This window comes from Squalius cephalus (genome assembly GCF_949319135.1).
Source record: "Squalius cephalus genome assembly, chromosome: 9".
In the NCBI taxonomy this organism is placed as follows: Eukaryota; Metazoa; Chordata; class Actinopteri; order Cypriniformes; family Leuciscidae; genus Squalius; species Squalius cephalus.
In genome coordinates, this window is record NC_137130.1 from 23,312,810 (window position 1) to 23,324,315 (window position 11,506).

Genomic DNA, 11,506 nt, shown 5'->3' on the forward strand with positions numbered 1-11,506 from the left:
ATAGCCTACTGGTTAACATTTCTGCTATCACACATGGCCCAGCCCTATGCTTGTATTGAAATGTTTTTTTTTTTTTTGTTTTTTTTTTTATACATACTTACACATACATACTTATTTAGACATACTAATGCTATAAAAGAACAGTGAAAGAAAAGCATTAAGCTTTGATTAAATTCAGCAATACCTAAACAAAAATGAAAACTTCTAATTTTTACAAAAGATGGATGATTTTGAGATGGCCTATAAACTGCTTAAACAAATCATCATTCATTATTTATCTAAATGCACTTATTGACCACTGAATCATTAGATTTGTAATGAGTGTGGTGTGGACCATTTCGCTGAGAGAAAACATCAAATGCATTTCCCATAAAGAAGCATCTATTCCCCTTAACCAGCTGATAACTGCAACCACAAGGAGACCATTATTAGTAAACTAATGGAAACAACATAGAATGAACTGCTTTCCTTGCAGTAACAGCCATTTCTGTGGAGAGAAATATCGCTGAATAATAACTGCAACCATAAGGAAGAGGAGGAAGAAAGTTTTCCTCGGAAGTCTCTTAGTTTGACCTGTCAGCTGTCAGGGAGATTTGTTCCAAGTGAAAAGCTGCACTTCGCTGGTGCTATTGGTGTGGTCATGCAGCATACAGTGGTATTCAGTTAAGGCCATGCACATAAGGCAGATTGGGCCCCTGTTTCCATCTGTCTTTCTGTCAATACTCGTTGAAATGCCTACCAACCTCTGCAGTTCAACCAGTAAAGGCTTTAGAAATAACTTGCGTGTGGGTGGTTCAATTCTTCTCAGAAAACAATGTTAATATATTCTGCAATCAGCAGACTTGATATGATGACTATATCTTGGAAAACAGGACGTGTCTGTTCATTATCAAGAACCCGCAGTAAAAGGTACTGTCTTGTTTTATTTTTTAACATCCACTATACATAAAGACACAATCCAAAGTAATTTCTCTCAGTTACTCCCCAACAAAGACATAGCTACACAGCCAAATCTTGTAACTACAACGCTGTTTCATGGTCTGATGATAAAGCTCAGTTGTTGGAAAGGACAGGCTTTGTTCTTTATAATAATGGCATTCAGATCTGAACAATGAGCCGAGTGCACAAACACGAAATTAGCTTTGACTGATTGCTACCTGTGTGATCGCCTCGGCGCTGCCTCCCACCCAACATGCATGACATTTTATAAACCAGAAAATTACAAAACCCCATTATTCTTCTATAATATGCAGCCAAGCATGCAACAACTTTCATTTCTCTTATGTGTTAGCACAGCAGTTCCAGGAATTGTGAACATGGCAATTAAACAGATCTGCTGTCATTTTCCCTGCGTGGTTCAGAGGTAGTAGAAAAGTTTTTGCCGGCATGACATAAAACTTTCAACAGAAGTGATGTTGTTAGAAGAGCAGGATTTCTGCTGAGAGGTTCATATTCTGTATTCCATTAGAACCGATTGTGGACGGGATTGTGGAAGTCGGCTTGAAGCGAAAAATTAGTCTTTTCTTCCCTATTGTGACGTATATCCAAGTGAAACGGCTTCTTAAAAAAAAAAAAACAGTAGGACGGGACTTGATTTTGTCCAACAGGAATTGATTGGATGGTTGTGGTTTGCTATTGCTGTGATGTCATGTGAGTGACAGGTTGATCCCGCCCTCTCGCCAGTAAACACGCATCGGAGAAAAGTAGAGATGTCACTTCAAGTGGGGAGGGAAGCGACTTTGAGTAAAGTAAAAAAAAAAAAAAATGTGATGTGCATGGATATATGATTTAATATACTGCAATATTCCATAAAAAAAAAAAAAGCCAATTTTGATTCCATGGTGACTTTAAACCGGAAGTGTAACTCTACTATATTTATAGTGTCCATATAGCAAAAACTCCTTGTTTTATTAATTCAATGATTTACAATTTTTTTTAGAATAATGTTTATATAAAATAAAGCTAATACACATAAAATGAGTGGTGTGTTTAAGTGGAGTGGCAATATTATTTTTTTAGTTCAGATTTGTTCACTGATCCTTTCTGAGGGGTTAAACCAATATGCATGTAATTTATGGCATTCTTTTGATGCCACATGTTGTGCAAGTAAATCACTGAATCATTCACTCAGCTGATTCTTTAATAACTAAAACAACTCTTAAAGTTGCAATGCAACCAAGTAACAACAGATCTTATAACAGATTGTGTAACAGATTATCGAAAAGGAAAAAAAAGTTGGGCAGGTTGGAGACTTGGTTCTATTCATCAGCTGTTGATTGGATGACAGAAGATCTGAATGTGAGCTTGAGTTCAGTTGTAAGAAAGAGGCAGAGTTAGGACTAAATGATTGGAGAAGTCCGGCATACATCAGCAGAGAAAAGTCTGGAAGATCAAGTTTTGAGAAAAAGATAATTAAACTACATGGGGAAATCATTCACAATAAGATCTGTATCATGCATTTAGAACAGATTTCCATTTCATGCTGACTTTAATATTTATAAAAATGTATGTTTACAAATTTCAAAAGAGACACCAGGGAGTGTGTTTAAGCATCCTGCAAATTACAACAAAGCAGATCTAATATCCTTTTTCTTCGATTTTTATTCACAATTTGATAACTTATCTTTATTTGTTTCTAAAACAATGATTCATTCATGAATGAAACACCACTACTGTGTGCAGGCTTCAAGTACAACATGCATATACTGCTGTAATATTTACAGTGTGCAGAGTTAATGTAGAGTGTGTCCAACCATCCTAACATCTAAATATATAGACTCGGAGCTAAAAATGAATAACCATGGGGTATTTTCTCCCTTTCGAATTGAACAGCAGCTATGCCATGTTGTTTCGCTACAGTAGCTCATGTTGGCAAAGAGAGAGAAGTGAATCTAAAAGGATAACACACAGAGAGCTTTGTTAAACAAGGCAACTTTTTGGCAACAACCACACAGCTCCAACAGATTTAAAGCTCTGAGCTCAAGAGTACATATGGAGCAATGAGCCGACCGCTGCTCGGGGAAAACTCAAACATCACCCAGCTGACAGGAGAACAGACACTGTCAGAAAATCTGACCAGCTGGAAGATTCTACCCCACTTAATCTCAGACATATTTGCAGAAAGTCTCTTGAGGTGCTTGGGTATAAAGATCTTAGTGTAAGAGCAACTAAAGAAACCCAGTAGCCACTTTATACAGAGGTGTTCTATATATTAGTCGAACAGATTTATCCAATAATAGCTTCCAAGAGCAAAACTATAAATCATTTTCTACCACAGTCGGATTCCAGAATTTGTTTTATACTGAGCGGCAGATAAGAACTGAAGCTTTCCTCTCGGTGTGCCATATGGACATCAGGCTGTGGCGTTCTGAACCGTAGCCTGCTCCCAAATTAATTAAGCCTTTAATTTGTAGCAAAGGAGAACATTTGAAAATTGTTTAACTCGTGTCACAGTCTGTCGTATTCAAGTTTATTTGAACATGTCTGTCATGATGTCGCCCTAATGCTATCATGCAAGTCTGACATAATGGGTCGTGACAGCCTGTGAAACAACTCTGATAGAGTCCTAATAGAGCCCCTTACGGAAGGTCAGCTGAACCTTTGATGAAACCCTGAGAAACAGAGTTCAAAGGGAAACCGCTTTGATGCCACATATGTCGGTTGCCATATTACGATTTATGAAAATAACTGCGATGGTGGCTAAAGCGAAAAGCACAGAGCCAAACTAATTAGTTAAATGGATGGGTCCACATCTGAGGTGGTCATATCGGAATATAGTCATTTCTAACCCAGTTTTACAGTCGGTGCGTAAATGGACTTCTGTGTTGCAGTTGCAGCTGAAATTCAATAACTGCACAGTAATCACTTTACCCTTTAGAAAATTATTGATCTGGACACAGTCGTCTCTGCCTGACTTGATATCAGAGTCTGATATTCCTATGGGTGCTAATCTAGCATCACCGAAGCCGCTCTCGCCTCACTTCTGAGCAGAAAAGTTGACGGGCCTCAGAGACGAGCAGTTTATTAGCACAGCTTCCACGGCAACTACAAAGGTGGATACTAAAAATACTCAGCAGTGGCTGTACAAAGCGCACATCCTCCCTGCATGCAAGAAATCTGTAAATGACACTTCACAGCACTGAGGATCTTCTCTGACGATGGAGTGATTCAGGCAGGATGGCATAAAGAATGACAGCTATTGTGGCGTCAAGTGTCTTTGTCACACAATTGCTGGTTTTGTGCTAGTTTCTACCTTCCATCTTCCTCAACACAAGTTGATATGCGTGCAAGCTGTATGGTGCTCTCTACTGCCCTGGGTGATGTCAACAGCCATGTTCAGAATTTCTAGCATGCTGTTTTAGAGGACCGTATGCATTTGCAAAGCTAAACATTTTGAATAGTAGTAAAGTTTGATGCGTAGTTGTTGCATGACTTTACTTTGTTGCATGTTCAACTCAGTAAATGGTGTTGAGTAATGAACTTCACATTTGGTTTCCCTTTTTTGAGGAAATGTCTCTCTTAACTTCTGCCAATTTAACCAAATAATAAGACAGTAAAGCATTGTTAAAAATAGATTTATATAGCTTCTTGTTAATTCCTCTCAATGGAAATGGAAGGACCAATCAAGTGCATTGCATGGAATACAGTATTTTACCAGATGGTCATCCAACTGTTCTATGCACACAAAAAAATCTGCATACTGTGTAGGGGAGAGTGGGGTAAGATGAGCCAGTGGGTAAGCTGACCCACCCCCTTTATCTTGACACTTTTATATATGTCATGTGACCATATATTTTGGAACCACCCATAAGTTCTGCAGACTGTGAAAAGGAGAAACACATGGGAAGAGTGGAAGGCATCCATTTGGCTGTTACATCAAAGCAAATTTGTCCAGGTCTAAAAATATTGATGATCCATATTGGTGATTTAGCAATGTATAAAAAAAAACCATGCAAATCATTTAGCATGAATTGGTAAGCTAGCTAGTTTTGTCCAAAATGGCAGTTATGGGGCAAAGTAAGCCAAATGTTGTGGGGTAAATTGAGCCAGCATTTTAACTTACCCACAATAAGGCACTTAAGTTAAATATCGTAAGAAGTATAAACTGGTGTAATTTCAATGTATATTACGCAACTGGTTTAGTTATATATATATTTTTTTTATCACTATTATTTTTAGTTCTGGTTTATTTGATAAGAACGATGTACAAGTACACCAAATAATTTTCTGATAAGAACCAAAAGATGCTTAATCATATATATCTTTCCACCTGGTCTAATGGCCTAACATGTTCGACATTGCAGAAAAACTACCATACCAAGAACTTTTTGGCTAAAATGTTTATTAGTTTCAGTGACATTTATTCTTTCATTCTAATTCAGTTTTTAATTTCACTCAATAAACTCTCTGATTAGTCTATTTTTGGGAAGGTTACATATTGTTTCAGAAATGCAAACAATATGAAGATATTGAAATTCCAACTTAATTGGGTTGGTTTTATATTGTTTAAGTTAGCTTTAAGAAAAAAAATTGATTCAGATTCCGTTAAATGGTCAGTTTACACCCAGATGGTGCAACTTACCCACTGACTCGGATCAACTTACCCCTAACCTGGGGTAAATTAAGCCACATGAACACTTTTTTATAAGAAGCCATATTTCTAGAACCCTTTGTCATATATGTATTCTGATCATTTAAAATGATAGGAAACATCCTGAAATTACAATAGATACGTTCATTGTACTTCTGCCTAATTTTATCTTATCTTATCTTGGCTCATCTTAACCCACTCTCCCATATACATACTGCGTAAGGCAGTATACATACAGTATAATAATTCCCTTTGAAAATAATAGAAGGTATGTCCTTTCAAACAATATTGTCCATTTTTTTTGTTTTTGGGTTTGAATGCGATCACACCATTTATTAACAGCTTCCGTTAGCGCAAACCCTCTTTAGGCATTAAAAAAAATACTGTCAGGATTTACTAAAGACAGAGCTGAAAAGGCGTGGACACAGTAATTTTTTTCAGCTGACAATATTGCATATTATGCATTTGTAGGAGTTTCCCTTTCAGACACAAAATTAATGGGCATTTAAATGAATCACGCAAGGTGATTTACTAAGGTTTGCACTCGTCAATTTACTGGTGTTTGCACCATTATACACTGGTAGATTGCGTTGGTCATTATGTAAATGATCCGGCTGCTTCTGTGTTCTTTAATTTGCGAGTCGTCAGTAGATCACGCACAGAACTTTCCACTCCCATCGGCGTTGTTTTGGAATTGCGCTCTCACAGTAAATTGCCCTGTTTAGTAAATCTGGCCCATGATGTCCTCACTTTATTTCTGAATTAATTTATTGTTTAAGCACTAAAGATCTGAGCAAGCATTCTCAGCATGATTGAAGATGACTAATGATTGAGTCAGTACATCCAAACACATCAGAGCTGACAGCAGAATTGATCGAAATTCATGCAGTATAGTTTGTTTTCCTAATTAGAAAAGTTTGAAGCATGAAGAAAAAGATAGTACCTTTGACATTTGACAACTGGCATGCACTTGCATAAGATAAAGACTATATGTATTCCACACACTCACTGTCCACTGTCCACTCCGGTTTGGACCCCTGTTGGCTTCAGAAGTGCCCTAATTCTTCGTGGCATGGATTTAACAAGGTGTGGAAAACATTCCTCAGAGATTTTGGTCCATATTGACATGATAGCATCACACAGTTCCTGCAGATTTGTCGGCTGCACATCCATGATGCGAATCTCCCATTCCACCACATCCCAACTGTGCTCTATTGGATTGAGATCTGGTGACTGCAGAGGCCATTTGAGTATAGTGAACTCATTGTCATGTTCAAGAAACCAGTTTGAGACTTGAGCTTTGTAACATGGCACGTTATCCTGCTGGAAGTAGCCATCAAAAATAATAAATAATAATTGTAATAATAATAACACTTTACCTATGCTTAAGGTGCTCCTGTACAAAACATAAAAAATACATCAAGAAAAACAAGCACATAGCAACACTAATATACTTTCCTACAGTGCTGTGGAAGCTACCTTGATAGCTGCAATTCTATTCTGCAATCTATTCATAATTTGCATAGCATCATAAGTTATATAACACAGTTTAAAACCGTGATGAACAGCAACATTAATTAGGCCTGTTATTATTTTGTATAAGCCAATTGAAAAAATTGTGATAAAACAATTTGACAAAAATAGCGATGTAGCATTTTGGCACATTTCTTGTTGGAAAAAAAGTAGCTTGTTACTGGGAATATGATATAATAATTTCAAAACTGCTGAGCTACTGGCAAGTCACTGAAAAATGCAGTTAAGGAAGTAGTTACACCCCAACACTGGTGTCAAACATACTTTATAACAAATTATATAATATTAGATTTACGTAATATGGGAATAAATTACATGAAAAATGTAAAACAGCACAGTCGTTGAAAGACATAACACATAGGCCTATTGGAAATGCACAAGTGAATAGAAACAGAATTCCTGCAGCGCAATGCCTTTTTTTGTGCTGTCTTTCTTACATTTGATTGATATCATCCTTATCATAGCAGACAAGCCACATTAGCATACATAGTGTGCCTCCATTCACAGTCTCTGGGGAGAGCAAACATGTACTGTATGTAAAAAATACATCACCTTATTCTGAATCAGTATATGGATCCATGTCAGGACTCGTGAATCTAGAGGAAGCAGAGCCCTCCTCTTAACATACAGGCAGTGACACTGATGAGCTCTCAAACACTTTCAAACACAGGCCAGTTCTTCACATAAATAGTTGCGATATGGTGATACAAGTTTGCTAAGGTGGATACAAGTGATTTATATTTTGTTTTAAAATCTTACATTCAGCACTGGAGGAATGTTCATCTCAGGAGAAAAAAAAGCAGATGTTTAATCTCTATCAATATTCAAAGTGGGTACGTCAGGGTAACGGATTAATGTTTTGCTACTTGAACAAGAAAAACAAATCAATTGTGATGCTGAAGCATAATAAAGTGAGCAGGGGAGACACCAAAAATTAATCAACAATATTGATTGTCTAAAAGCCATTTCATATTCAAGGCAACACGCAGTCAAAATGTTTTTCTTTTTGTCTTTAATAACTTAAAGTATATTTATATAGTATTAATTATATAAATATTATAAATAAAATCATTCAAATAAATATTACAATAAGTAAACTATTTAAATAAATGTTTAATTAATATATTGCCTTATTTTAGTTTAAGTGTATTTAAATAAATAAATGTTGAATGGACCTCTTGCCTTAATTTATTTAAGCTTATTTAAATAATAATAAATGAATAAAAAGTTAAAAGTTATATAAATAAAGTAAAGGTTAGTATGAATTTAGGTTAAAATTGTCTATTATAGTTTACTTTGCAAGAGCATCATTTAAAAGTACCTATTATTCCCTTAATCAAGTTTCCCACGAAGATGTCTAAGGCTATATTTTAAATTGCTTTTATTTTAAATCAACATTTCCAAGTATTCCCATTTCCAAGTCCTCAGGGGTTCTGTCTGTAATTACAGAGGTGAAACTGGTGTGGAGAAACCCCAACACCTCCTCGTCCTCCACGGGTTTTGTTCTGTGTGTAGTTTTGTCATTGTTTAATATCCATACACAATGAGCAAATCCAGCACAGGAACCATGCCAACTGCAATGTTCCTGTGGAAAATCCTAAATCCTTTCAAGTGGTTTAAAATTCAAATTGCACCAAATCATTCATTACATGTGGATGATTCAGAGAATACTCCCTGACAGCATTTTAAAGGCGAATGGGACAAAAAAAAAAAAAAAGTGATGTAAAGCGGATTTTTATGTGTTCTGTTTACTGAACATTGCCACATTATTTGGTGGAATTTGTGGCGCTGAAGACTTTTGACTCTAAATTTTGCATGATTAAAATAAGACTTTTTTAAACAAGCCATTAAAAATTTGAAATTACAGCAGCACAATGCAATTTAAACCAACTTACCCAAAGATTCAACTCCTATCACATGTTGCCAATTAATAACATCTGTGCTGATAAGTAATACTACTCCTGTCCATTGGGATTTAGACTAAAACGGTTTACTGGCTGTTATTCAGGATTCTTATTACTCCAGGGTTTAACGCATCCTATTCCTCTGAGACAGTAGGGATTTTTATCGTTTCTGCATCAACAGGGACCATATGATAGCATCTCCCCCAGAGCTCTGCGCTATCTTAGTTCATCTCATCCATCTACCACTGAAAGGAGTGCTGATCCTCGCGGCTGGAGCGTTTGGAGGTGTTCATGCACAGCTGTGGGTAATGGAATATCTGCAACTCCCAAAAACAAACATCCTGACCACAGACATGTATATTGCAATAACACCCTCTGGGCAAAACAGCAAAAAACAGACCACTGAGGAGCTTTTAACAGACACTAAGAAACACATCAGTGACATATTTACTGCTGACAGATTAACTTCCTTTTATTGTTAATGTCTCTCTCAAGGTGCAATGTTTTTCTACAGATTATGACAGACCTTTATCAGTTGATAGGAGATTTATGTTTAGTGATATCTAAACATATTTGATGTTGTGAAATTACTCTTTTCTGTAATTGCTGGGTTCCTGTGTGTCTACTGTAGGAGCAGAGGCCCTGCTGTCTTTAAAACGCCTCATATTTATGTAAGATCTAAATACTTCATGTAGCCTATATATATAACACTAGTTAGATTCCATCTCTTGCCAATCTGGTACCCATTCAAAGGATTGGCAGATGTTTCTGTAGATAAATAATTCAGGACCCTGGTGTTTGGTCATTTATAAAATCAATAATTAATTATGGTTGACAATCAATAAATAGCTATTTTGTCTTAATAAATTCAATATAAAACTGGAAAAAACAGCTGTTTTAAACATGTGAATTTAGGCATTACATTTTAATCACACAAATTATTATTGTTATTAAAGATTTAAAAGGATAGTTCACACAAACATATCTCATTTATTTACCTTGAAGTATGTTGGTAACATTTTGGTGACCATTTCATGGACAACAAAACCAGACAGAAGTGATTTGTATGCAAACATTTAAATTGCACATACATTATTAATAACATTATAATAATACATTTTTAATGACATAATTAGGTTTCTACTCTTTTTTTATTTTTATTTTTTTATATAGACTAAACATGTATTCCTGATGGATTATATTCAACTATACATTAAATTTTGAAGAACAAAATATACTATGTAATGTAGTACATATATTTAGCAAAATGTTCATTCTCTAGTGTTCATTTTTATGACTAACTATTATGGTCATTGAACAGCTTTTTTGAGGTAAATGCACTGTAAAAAATAATCCTGTTAAAAAACGGTAAACTACTGGCAGCTGTGGTTGCCAGCATCATACTGTAAAAATACGGTATGTTACTGTTTTTGAAATAAACAGCTAAATACCGTTTTGTCAGCTACAGTCTGAAACTGTAATTTAACAGCATATAGCTGTTTAAACATTAACAGTAGCACGCCGTATTTTTACGGTATGATGCTGGCAACCACAGCTGCCAGTACTTTACCGTTTTTTCACAGAATTATTTTTTACAGTTACGTGACAAATTTAAAAGCTGTTTTACTGATGTCTTTCCTCGGTTAAAACACTGATTGCAGGATTATATTACATTTTGGTAGGTTGCACTGTATCTTTCAACATTACTTTGGATGTTCATTCATGTTTATTTCATGCTATAACTAGTAGTAAAGAGGAACAGATGATCAGTTCACATTCTCTTGAACTGAGGCGGATACAACAATATGTCATGCCACATTAAAGAGCACCACAACGTTTCTGAAACTGAATGCTGAGACTTTGTTTCAATAGCAAAATTAACAAAGCACAAAGCGTAATGCGATTTATTGGATGGGGGATGGGTATCAGAAGTGACCGAAAGTCTTCTGAAACGAAAAATGTATATGCTGTGCCTACGTAACAGGAAAGGACTAGGGAAAGTACTGAAGTTCTTTGTACTTTTCTTGCAAACATTTAAATGATGCACTCAAGACAAAAAAAAAAAAAAAAAAAAAAGAGACAAAACGTGTTCAGGACTTTAGTATTTGAAATGAAAAGTTGATTTTTTTTTTTTTTTTTTATGAATAATAAGTGTTCTAAATTGTTTTTCAAATAAAGTTTTCAGAGTCAGTGATATCAGATTGTGAATGTATTTTTATTGTACTTACCATGTAACTTCATGGAACAACAAGCACCACTTTAATTTACAGCCCGCAGATGTTAAACTTACCCTGTAACTTAATAGAAAGAAAGAAATGTTGCTTATTATAATAGTACAATAAGTACCCCATTATTTTAAAATACTTATTAAAATAATTTTCCTGGTTGTTACCCCTTTATTCCCCCAAACTTTACATGTTGTTCACTTCACTAAAGTACACGTACGTACTTTATAGGTAATAACCGAAAGTTAAGCTGT